The following is a 12,282-nucleotide window of genomic DNA, read 5'->3' on the forward strand; positions in this document are numbered from 1 at the left end:
AGGGGAGTTAGGACAGGATTCGGATAGGGAAAAAATGATTTGGGAGTCGTCGGCATAGCTCATAAGAGTGAGACCAGATTGTTCAACAAGGTCGGCCAGGGGTCTAAGGTATAAATTAAAGAACAGAGGACTAAGAATAGACCCCTGAGGCACTCCATGGGGTGCCAACAGGGTATCCGAAGAGGCTCGTGAAGAGGTAATTTGGAAGGTTCGATTTGCCAGGAAGGACCGGATCCAATCCAGTGCCTTTCCGCGTACACCATTTTTGTGCAATTCCTTGACAAGAGTTTCGTGGGAAATGGTGTCGAAGGCCGCGCTCAGATCTAATAGCACGAGCGCGACTGTCTGACCTTGATCAAGGAGCTTACGAATGTGCTCAGTGACTTCAAGCAGGGCGGTTTCTGTGGAGAAACCGGCCCTGAAACCCGACTGTGAGGGGTGCAGAAGAGAATTTTCTTCTGCGAAAGTAGATAGAACAGAATGCACGTGCCTCTCCAGACATTTGGAGAACGCAGGGAGCAGGGATATGGGTCTGTAATTGGCAAGGATTTCCGGGTTTGCAAAGCTTAGAAGCTTTGGGTTAAAAACTGATCACAAAGTAGAAGAGGCTAAGTCAAAAGACACAGTCTATTTTAGTAAAAAATGGCTAACATAGATGGTAGTAAAATTAGATGTACATTCATGAAAAGATGGTGTATAACATGTTGCTGTTGTACAGGATTATTAATGCTTTTATGGAGCATCCTAGCTCTTGTAATATCATTTAAAGTCACAATAGATACAATAGAAGGACATGGTCAAAACAAAACTAACATAGGTAAAATTTCGAAGGTAGTACCGACTGTAGAAACAAACATTCATTTGCATAAAGATAGGTCTATTAACGATTTCTCTAATAATGTATTTTCAAAATTATTGTATGAATATGTAAAGACTATGGACGTAAGGGACTGCTACGTCTGCATGCAGTTACCTGCTTCTGTGGCAGAGGGAGTGACTTATCATCACCTTCCAGCTACTTATGGAATAACATGTAGTGTAATAGCTAGCTTATTTTATGAGTTAGGGAAATTAGAGTATTATTTTTCAGATGTAGATAACATTTTTGCATTAGTGCCTGCTAATAATAAGCTAAATAAGGTAAGACCTGCTAAAGTTTTAGGTGAATTTTTCCTAGAGACTAGTGAACTAACATTAAAAGTTGTGTTTAAATATAATTTGACATGCAGTTTGCAGAAAGGAGAAAAGACATTTTTGAATATGGTTGAGGAAAGAAGGCATAAGATGCACAAAAAGGCATCAGAAGGAAAGGTTGAGAAAACGGCTTGGGACATAGAAATGGAGAAACATCTGACAAAAGGAGAGTCTACACCAACAATAGCTTTGGATAGGCCTCAGAAAGGAACATTTTGTATAAGAAGGAATCAAACTGAATATGATAACCTTTTTGTAGGTAATAGTGAGTGACATGATACATACCGAATCATAGGTGGATGGGGATTCAAAGGTGGAAGAGATCCAGTATTTCCTGGAATATATTTTATCTGTGGGAACAGGGCATATTATCGTTTGCCAGACCATTGGTATGGCACATGTTATGTAGGCCTGGTATTTCCAAAAATCTTTCACATGGACAAAGAGGGTGTAAATTGTTTAAATAGTCATTTAGTGCGTAGAAAGAGAGAATCTTGGGCAGAAATTGTGGGTGACATCTTTTGTGCATTGATACCAGCAGTGGGAATAACTCTGAATGCAAATAAAATTGGAAGATTGTCTACAGTAGTGGATCGCTTGTCAACAAGCACTGTTAATGGATTCTTATTGGTTAATACTGAAATGGTTGCCATGCGTGCTATGGTAATGCAAAATCGACTTGCCCTTGACATTCTATTGGCAAAAGAGGGTGGAGTCTGTGGAATGCTGAAAGGTCAACATTGTTGCACTTACATTCCAGACGAAAGTAATGATCTAAAGGTTTACATTAAAAATATTACTGAATTGCATGATGAACTTGTACCACTGGAGGTTGAAGATGTATGGACAAGAATGGGAAAGAAAATAGCTGCTATTAAAAATTTCTTAGCTAAAATAGGTAGTACTGTTATAGGTAAAATTCTGTTTCCATTAACATGTGTGATAGTTGCATTATTAGTGATAAAATTAGGGTGTATGTGTTGTAGAAATAAGAAAACAAATAATAAAATAAAAAGAGATAAAATTAAGAGAAAAGGAAAAGATCCAGAAAAAGATTTAGAAGAGATAGCCTTAGATGAGTGGAAAGAAAGTATATATAAAAAAGTAAAAAGAGATGAATATGAAGAAACTGAATTTTGAGCTATGAGTAAGAAGTCATTTCAAATTTCCGTAAAAGGGTACTAAATTTGGGTGTTTTGTGGTGATAAAATCACCAAAGGAGGGATTGCTGGAGTGAAGTTTTCCCTAAGATTCGTATACCTCCTCCATTTTACCATTTTGAATTAAAACGAATAACTGATTAATATTAATAGTATTAATGGTTTGCTGTGTTTGAATAATCAACATTACTAATTAGAAAATACACGTGGGAATCGCATTTGCATGGCCTGATTGATATGTAAACTAATTTCGTATGCATACTAATGTCAGATATTTAGAATTTGCATGTTATATGTTGCTTTTGTGATGTGATTTGTGAATCGTGCTTTAAAATGTGAGTATAAACCGCAATGCGTGTTGCTTTTGCTAGATAAATACACACACATAGAGGGTTTAGTGAGGGAATAACATTTTAATAGTCACTTCCATGTATTAAATACGTTTTGTGTTTCTTTGCTTAAGTTGACCTTTCAGGAGTGGCCACAAAATGGCTGCCATCCCTATTTTGACGGACAGACGAGATACAGAAGTCAGTGAGTGAAGTGCACCTGCGCTAAAAGATGAGCAACAATAACCTCGTCCTGACCCCAGGCTGACTGTACTCGTGAAGGTCGCACCGGGAGGAGTGCCAATCCTCAGACAATGGACTTCCTTAAACTAAGAACTGCTATAATTAATGAAACATCGAGCGCATGAGAATCAGGAAGAATGATCCTGGTTCAACCAATCAAATTTGTTTTAAAACATGTATTGTAACATTTTGTTGTTGATTTTACTATAAAAGAAGTAGACTAGAGAGGGTCAATATTCTTATCGTTGCTTTAGCTTGTTTTCCTGACGTTATGCTGAGGGAGTGGACGGTGACACTGCTGGACAGCTGCTTGCCAGAGACTCTGACGGACTGATCAGATGCCCAATTAATTTACGAACTGATTGATCGATTTATGGGCATAGAGACGAAAGATCTGAATTTGACATAGAGGACGCCATTTAGCCAGATTAGGTAAATATGCGAATCAAATATGGATTGCTTTATGATATTCTTATGCTTTAATTAGATAAATATTGCAATTCATTTAAGAACTGTGTCAGTTTATTATTTGAAGTATATTGATGTATATTGTTTAGAAGAATTAAGTGTCGCTTTTCCCAGCAACTCAGCTGATCCATGGCCTATCCATGGGAGGAATTGCTAGGTTAAAAAGTATTGAGACCCTGGTGAGGTAGGGAGGAATAGGTGAACTTTTTACTCATCAGGGGATTTGTGCATTTTTCCTCCCATTTCCAGCGCATGGAATAGAGAAAGGATTCCCCTCTCTCGAGGACCATTGATCTAAAGTGGAATGAATGATTGGTGTTATGGGCCCCACCAGTGAATGAGTGAATGAATGTGGTTGAAGAGATCTGTGGTCTGTGACGTAGAAAGGGGATTATGGTATTCAGCGCTGGAGCACGACCACCAGATGGACTACCAGCAACATGCACCATGGAATGTACTCCAGAGGTAGTGGGGAGAATGTGGGATCAACTGATCTTCTCAAAACTCTGAGTGGCTGAGAAGGGAAGAAGGCCTAAGATCCACAAATATATTTCTCCTAGCCAAACAAAGAAAATCTGGCATAACGATGAGATGGTGCGGATTTCATCAAAAGGCGGTGATGATCCTCACGCAATATAACTGAAGGCAGAGAGGGTGGAGGAGGCTGGAGTCAAGCAAAGATAGTTTCTTTCTACCCCTGGCTTAAGTTCCCAATAAGAGGCTTTTCTCCACTGCTGCTTGTACAGGTTACATGGTTGGCAGAAGAAAACCAAATTAGAGCTGCAAGAGGAGTCGGAGAACAGAGAACCAGCGGCTCTGTTTTCTCTCTTACCTCATTACCCTTTCGCTAGGTCTACTGCTAACCCACATATCCTTCTCATCTGTGGTTAGCTTTGGAATCCAGAGAGGTGAGTAAACGTTCTTCACATTCTGTTTAGGGGCTGCAAAGTTAATGCTTTTTTTTTAGCTGAGCCCAATAAATCATCTTGTATTGATGGCCACTGTGGTTCTTCCTTTACAGGTGACGCTCAAAACCACCCTAAATCTTTAGCCATCAGGAAATATTTGTTTAACTGAAATCATAGAATCGGATGAATAACTGAGCAAGAAACAGGTCACCAATCTTATCTAGAGTGATTTTAAATTGTTGTACATTTAAATAGGCATCTCTATCAGAGTTAGTGAGAATGGCGATCATAGGTGGCCATCATTAGAAGAATTGTCCAAGATCTGTAGCTTTGCTTGACGTTTCTCAATAACGGGGTACAAAGTTCCATTCAGGTTTTGTAGGGCAGTTTCCTGGTTGGGAACAATCAGTAATACAAGTTTCCTCTTTTGCTGCGTCCCTTCCTATGATTTTGTGGCCAAACTAGGATGTTTACTGTATACATAACATGTTCAAACAAATGCACAACTTTTAAATTGCATGCAATTATTTATCTGCTCTGCAGTCAACCTCAGTGGAGTGGTATCAGAAAGGTACAGCAAATCTTGTAGAAAAATATGACTTTGCATAGCATATTCGTACTCACCATCATATTTTGCCAAGAGGGCCTGCACGTCAGCATGTGCTTGCAGTTCCAGGAGTGCTTCAAGTAGATTTTCAAGGATATTCAGCATACTAATCAAAGGAAACTCTTTCATAAGCTGCAAGATCAAACACATGAATGAATGTAAACACCGTCATCGAAAAAGTCATTAACTTATATTAACAAGTAGGGAGAAAACACAGCCAGTGCTTAGTTACAGGGAGCAATAATCTCAAATCAGGTCTTCTATAAGCAAATGTTTTCTTTTCATCTTGGTGAACCATTACAGGACCATAAAGAGGCATGGTAGTTATTCAGTTCGTCACTTTTAAAAAGGTTCCTCTATAATATTTGCATTTTTTCCGAGGTATAATTCAATTTGAACATCTGAGGAAGACCTTTTCTTTTACCAAATGAATTGAAGATCCAGATTTGTGCTGTAACAAAAAACACAATTTCGCCAGTGGCAGCTGGTGACATTTGAAACTAGTGAGGCGTAAAAGTTCTGAGTGCCCTGTGGTGAGTGAGAGTAGCAAGTGATCCTGACCGCCATAAGGGTGGTTCGGGGGGTTTCTCCCCACAAGAACATTTTTTAAACAAGAGTGGGCAAATGGTGCATTTTCAAACAATTTTGAGAAAGTGAGAAGGTTAGTAAAACAATTGCGAAAATGTAGTTATGACATCAATAAAGAGATTTCATATGATAATGACGTAGGTAGCTGTTTATTCAGTATACTCCACAGAACTGTATAACAGACTTTGAGATAACAATGAATCATATGTGTGTAAATCAGTGTATATAAAATATTACATAAGACAAAGGGGACTACAAGGTGTAGGATTCATGTCATCTATATTAGTAGACATTTTTAAGAGTGCTTGGTGATATGGAGAAACACAAAACTCAGGATTCAGACATAACATAGTGGTCAGTGTTAGCTTTGCTAATATGAATTTATTTCTATCCAAACAAACCCTTTATTAGCAACATTAGGATAATGAAAGACTTAGATAAAAACATAACTTTCTAACCTGTACCATGTAGCTTGCATGCAGCTCTTTGATGGCATTTGAAAGGTCACTGTGTTAGATACAATTGTAATTTATGAACTGCACAGTAACAGAAGGGCCTCTGTGACAAAAGCAGTAACCCACTAAGCTATGCACATAAAAAGCTGTTCTGTAATCTGCATAGTACATGTCATTTCCAGCAGGCATATGAACCCTCTGTGCTACCTTAAATGCGTCAAAATTGTGATCTCTCTCCAGGAAGAACATTAATCATTAGAGTTATCTTGAAACTACTTGATGTAGAGGGAACTCTGCAGTGGATGCTTTCTAAACTACTTTACTGCCACAAAACGGGCCTCCTCTCAGTCCGGCCTGCACCCCATAAAGACGTCTGTGTTGTACTAACTGCATAGAAATACACAAAATCCGCAGGGCGGAGATATCAGCCCGATTAAGATAGCCCTCTGGGTGACTGCACCTACTGCTGATGACTGCGGTTATCCTGCATACCACAAGAAATGCCCCATAGGATAACTGAGTGGGTACATGCACGAGGTGCAGAGCTCAGCAGTCGCCTACTGGCCAAAGGCTCAAATGATGTGAGATTGACGAATTGGTGCATTGTTTACATTTTATAAAATAATTACCAATGTTATTAATCAAGGCGGATATGTCTCCGTATCGTAAGGCAACATGCTTACTACTAATTTGCATAGAAACGTTTCCCTGAAAATACATCAAATAAGAAAACAAGCTTACATGCATTGATCAAAGTATGTCACAAATGAATTGATTTGTGAAAAATGGAATGAAGGCAAAACACAATTTTCACAGAAACACATTGCTTCAGTTCAGTTTTGTCTGTATTCACTGAACCCAGATTTACGCATTTGCGAAAATAATAAAACCTTTTTTGGCCATTCCTAACCTCAACATACCCAATATAAAAATTCCCCACCCCCCACAACAGACCATGAGAATGCAAAATTTCCTAGCTAACGTGCAGGAAAGTTTCAATTCTATTAAGGAAGCAGAGGCGAGGATTAGGCTGTATCTTTCTCCATTTATTGTACTTCAGGCCTTTCAAAGAAACGTCGTTCACATTTAAAACTACATTTCCCATGGACACAGGGAAAATGAAAACGGAAAATGTCCCAAACAGCATCAACCAATCCTATTCCAGGACGCCTCATATCCTCCCCTGCTGGGGCTCTATCCTCCTCTTTCTTCCTGTGACCCTCTCATGGTAGTCTTCAAATTATTCCTGCTTGCCGGGATCTGACCCTAAAGGTAAAAGAAAATTAGGTAAGTTTACGGGAGTAAACTCCTATGAAACCACTTAACACCACTTAACTTGCCAACTGGCACTGAATAACAACATCATCATCCACAGTTTGTAATAAAGAACTTTCACCACAAAGATTTTACTCATCATACAAACGCAGACTTCTGGGAGGATTCGAATGAAGACCGGGTGGGCTAATCCTCGCCTCCGCTTCCTTAATAGAATTGAAACATTCCTGCACATTAGCTAGGAAATTTTGCATTCTATGTCAGGAGCGGAGGCTTCTGATTAGGCTAGTTTAAAGCTTGTCCACCACCAAAGAACCTAGAGACACTACTGGTTTGAAGTAAAATCTTTTGAAGGTGGAGTCCGAGGACCAGTCCGCGGCATTCAAAATGTCCTCAAGCCGTGCTCCCAGAGTAAAAGCCTTGGATGCCATTGCACCCCTTACAGAATGAGCTCCAAAACGGGAGATATCTATACCAGCTTCATGCATAACCCAGCAGACCCATCTCGCAATAGTAGGGGATGAAACCGCCCCGTGTGGCTTCATAAGAGCAATAAACAACTGCTTTACGCCCTGTGGGCGTATATCTATCGTTGCAACCTCATAGGCTTTGAGTGCTCTAATCACACACAATTTAGGGACGTCAGGAAATGCAGGATAGGAAACAGAGCCTGAATTGCACTTAGTACGCCTAGAAATGTGAAAGGTAACTCCTTCCGGAGTGAAAACCCAGCCTGTGAGGTCTAAGGTCCTCACATCCGAAACTCTTCGGCAAGAAATTAAACACAGCAACATTGCGAGCTTACCTAACATCTGTTTTCTCAATAGATATTTGTTAGATGGCCACGATCGAAACCATTTCAGAACTTTGTTCACATCCCATAAAACTGAGTAACGTGGCTCCGGAGAAGCCGACAGTCTGATACCCCTCAATAATTTACACACTAAAGGATGTTCCCCAATCGGGCATTTATCCAGTGGAACGCGGCCCGCCGAGATCGCTGAACGAAAGATATTAATTGACCTATAAGCCAATCCCTCCTTCACCAGCGAGGCTAAGAAGTTAAGGACATGGACAATGTCCGCCCCCACCGGATCCACTTGTTGTCGCAGACACCAACCGACCCATCGTGACCAGGCTGATCGGTATCTCTTATTGGTGCTGTCAGCCCAGGATTTAGCGAGCAATGTGGCAGCGTCTTCCGAAAGGCCTGGTACTTTCCAGCGTTGCCTGTAACCCACCAGGCCATCAGATGCAGACTGCCTGTGGCCAGAAGGCAGTGAGGATTCCTCTGAGGTTCCTTAAGGAGATCGGGACTTCGGGGTAGAGGGATTGGAAAATCCCAGGAAAGTTCCATCAGAACCGGAAACCAGGCTTGCAACCTCCTTATCGGGGTAATCACCACTAGATCCGCCTGTTGTCTCCTCACCTGGGTTGATAACCTCATGATCATTGCAAAAGGGGGAAACGCGTAACCCCGTTCCTTGCTCCAATTCTGAAGGAACGCATCCACTACCAATGTCTCCGAATCCGGGCACCAACTGTAGTATCGTTTCAGTTGGGTGTCCAGCCGGGAGGCGAAGAGGTCCACTGAGAACGGACCCCATCGGGCCTGGATTTCCCTGAAAACACTGGGTTGAAGTTGCCATAGGCTGGTGTTCTTCCAGTGGCGAGAGCATCAATCTGCCACCTGGTTGGACGATCTCGGAATGTGTTCCGCCGACAGGGATATCTGATTGGACAGACAATATTCCCAAAGATTGCGGGCTAGGTTGGATAACGCTTTGGACCGAGTCCCGCCGAGATGGTTGATGTAGCGCACCGCTGCCACATTGTCCATCTTGAGTAGAACACAACTTTGGACCTTGTCCTTTGTCCAACACTTCACTTCAAACGAAACCCGTCATCAACTCCAAGTAGTTGATGTGCAGGGCTTTTTCTGAAGAGGACCATCTTCAGCCTGTAGATACTTCGCCGCAATGAGCGCCCCAGCCTGAGCCACTGGCATCGGACTCTATTACCAGATCCGGCTTGGAACCGAATATCGCTCTGCTGTTCCATGCATCCATATGTTCGACCCACCATTGCAACTCTGTTCTGGCCTCCTCCGTGAGAAGCACGACTTGAGAGTAGGTGAGACCTTTGCGCAAGTGAAAGGCTTTGAGACGCTGAAGGGCCCTGTAGTGTAGGGGACCCGGAAATATCACCTGAAGCGATGACGAAAGAAGGCCTACCACCCTGGCCAAGTGCCGTAGCAAAATTGTGGGCCTTGCTAGGGTGCGCCTCAGCTCGTGTCTGATTTTGGACAACTTCCGAGAGGGCAGGGACAAGCTGGCCGCCACCGAGTCTATCATGAAGCCCAGAAACTGCATTCTCTGTGAAGGGAGAAGGTCTGATTTGGTCTCGTTGATGACAAACCCCAGCGAATCCAATAGGGACACCGCCTGCTGTAGGTGGACCTCCAAGAGAGCGGAAGACGGCCCGAAAGGAAGGGCGGTGAACTCGAAAATCTGCGAGCCCCACTCAAACTGAAGAAAACGTCTGTGTGGGGCAAAAATCGATATCGTAAGGTAGGCATCCTTCAGATCTAGACGGGCCATCCAGTCTCCTTCCTGCAGCAGATCCCGCAGGAGGTGAATGCCCTCCATTTTGAAATGCCGGTAAATGAGCCACCCGTTGAACTAATTGAGATTTCCTGCTTTTCCACTAAGAAGATGTTGCTGAGGAACCCCCGGGGGTGTAGAGTGGAGTGAGTAATCGCACCTTTTCTCAGTAAGTCTGAGATTTCGTTGTCTATTAGAACTCTCTGAGCCCTAGTAAAGGCTATAGGTTTGGGTCAAAGAGACTGCTTGGGCATGTCTGAGTACTCCATTTGAAACCCTCTGACTGTTTGCAAAACACAAGCGTCGGAGGTAAGCAAAGACCAATTGTAAAGACATTGGAGTCTGCCCTCCAACCTCACACCCCTCGCATTCTGAACTCTCACCTCTTTGATTGTTGTGTCCACCATCTCCTCTGCCTCTGCCTCTGCCACCGCGGCTTCGGGGAAAACCCCTGGTCGGGTAGAAGTTCCCGAATTTGTCCGGATCTTGATATTGCCCTCTGTGGGACTCGCCTTGTTTATAGGAGGCTCTATTGTAGGGTCGGCCGGCCGAGCGCCCCCAGCCACAACCGGCTGCGCCAAAAACACGTGGGGAAAAGATGCCTTTGATTGACGTTTGGGCTTTATCCAAGGAGTTAAACGTATTGACGAATTTGCCAAGCTCCTTGACGAAGGGATCTCGAAAGAGATTGCCCTCCGCAACTGGGCCTGCTTCAGAAGTGGCTAGCTCTCCTAGCTTGGGGTCTATTTTAATGAGTGTGGACCTGCGTCGCTCAGTAGATATTGCCACATTAGCATTACCCAGAAATATAATCGCTCTCTGCGCCCAACCAGAGAGTGTGTCTGGGGAAATCAAAGTGCCTGAGGCCTTGGCGTCCTCGGCCATATCTAGAATTTTTGCCAAAGGCCCCGCTGTGTCCAAGAGTTTATCTTAGCACGCTCTCCACGAGCGATCAATACCTTTTTTGGGGTCTCTTACTTAATTTTGACAAGAAGGTGGACATCTTGGGATCTATTTCCGGTGTAACTGCGACCTTACCCTCCAGGGTAGGACGCGGGCACTCTGCACGCAGGCAACTACGCACTTCTTGATCCAGGGGCTTACGTAGTCTGGCCGCCATGTAGGCCGCCACCTTGGGGGCTGGAACCCATTGCGACGAGCGAGGATGTAACAATTCGTCAGGATTAAGCATGCCTGCACTAAGGTCTGAAGACGTTGACTGGTCAGGATGAGATGGGTGCCATGGACGCTCCGACTCCCTATCCCCATCGGAAGTCTGAGGGGACTCATCTGGGTCCAGCGTAGCTACATCATCGGGAACCCCAGAGTGCCCAGCCGGACTCTTCTCCGGATTACTAGGGGGTACAATAGTCTTGGTGTCCAAGAATGCTTTCTTTAGGCGCGAAAAGGCGTCCAAGTCCACCCCCGCAGCCTCAGAACGCTTTCGTTTGGGCACTACCGCACTAGTGGAGGGTTGGCCTGGAGGTAGGGGAGGTGTGTGCATCGAGAAATCTTCCCTCTGAGTGAGGGGTTGACATTGTGCTTGAATTAGGTCTATTTTCTTCTCCAGTGGCGCAACCACCTGGGACACTGCCTTAAATATAGAGGAGTCCATAACCTGATAAAAATGGTCATCAACCGGTAGGTACATGACCTCCTCCTCCTCCTCTTCATAATAATCGTCGTACTCCATAAGGAATTAGTGTCCGGCGTGTGAACAGGCAAAATAAGGGGAAGCAATAAAGGGCAGAACCCTTGTCAAATCGGCCCACACATATATGGGATCAATCACTCAGATTTGGGACCAAGCACCCTCTGTATCCTGAGGTTATCGTTAGTGAACCTGCCTGGGCCGGTCCCTTCAAGTAAATTGTCTTACCCGCGACGCAGGTGTTCAGGCTCCAGGCAGGGACTCTTGACAGTTAAATTAGCCCAAACGCGTATAGACACACAAACTATCTTCCCCCGCGGTCGCGTGAGTCCGTCTGAACCGCCGTAACCGTTAGAGCGGATCTAGACGACTCGCGGCTGCCCGGGGGTAAAGCTCTCCGAGGAGCGCAAGTGAGAGGGCGCGCAGTCCCCTAGCGGCGGGAGGCCGCACCGCACTAAGAGCCTGAGGCGGAATGCCGTGACCGCGAAGGAGCGGAGAGACGCTCCCGCGGTAAATCTAAAAACGAAGCTGGCAATTAAACAGTCAAACCATCGCTAAGCAATTCCGTTATAACAAAATGCCCCGTAGGCCATTATACTGCAAATTACCACATAAATCTGTCAGAATTATGAAGAAGTAAAAGAACACTCATCTGTATGCTGCTGGAGCAGCGAAGAAAGAGGAGGATGGAGCGCCCGCAGGGGAGGACATGAGGCGTCCTGGCATAGGATTGGTTGATGCTGTTTGGGACATTTTCTGTTTTCATTTTCCCTGTGTCCATGGGAAATGTAGTTTTAAATG

At 43.9% G+C, this 12,282-nt stretch overlaps 1 pseudogene; it reads right to left on the bottom strand.

Annotated features, from left to right (window-relative positions):
- The window catches only part of LOC146870104 (suppressor of tumorigenicity 7 protein homolog), a 777,381-nt pseudogene that overhangs the window by 259,630 nt on the left and 505,469 nt on the right, over window positions 1-12,282 (bottom strand).

This window comes from Triturus cristatus, chromosome 1_1 (genome assembly GCF_964204655.1).
Source record: "Triturus cristatus chromosome 1_1, aTriCri1.1, whole genome shotgun sequence".
NCBI lineage: Eukaryota > Metazoa > Chordata > Amphibia > Caudata > Salamandridae > Triturus > Triturus cristatus.